The following is a 366-nucleotide window of genomic DNA, read 5'->3' as shown; positions in this document are numbered from 1 at the left end:
CTTTATGCAATAAGTTTATTTTCTGAGTCGAAATCATGTCAAAGTTAAGTATCAAATCGTCATATGGTGGAGATTTTAGTTCTAACGTCAGTCCCACCAAAATCTTCAGTTAATAAGGGAGGGTTGGGAGAGGGGGGGAAAGTAGAACTGGAACCGAGAGAGTCGTCTTGGGTTTGTGTTTTTGTTTTCATACTGAGAAGGTCACCAGCCTTCAGCAGCGTTGTGATATATGGAAGTTAGTATCTGGCCGTCTTCTCAGACCGTCACCAAAGACTTATATATATACACATACACACATATACATATTTATATATTTTCTTGTGTGTTTATTTTAGGCCTATAACTTTGAATTTACAATAAAAAGCG

Source organism: Belonocnema kinseyi, chromosome 5, assembly GCF_010883055.1.
Source record: "Belonocnema kinseyi isolate 2016_QV_RU_SX_M_011 chromosome 5, B_treatae_v1, whole genome shotgun sequence".
In the NCBI taxonomy this organism is placed as follows: domain Eukaryota; kingdom Metazoa; phylum Arthropoda; class Insecta; order Hymenoptera; family Cynipidae; genus Belonocnema; species Belonocnema kinseyi.
The sequence above is the reverse complement of the archived record's forward strand: the minus strand, read 5'-3'. Positions refer to the sequence as shown.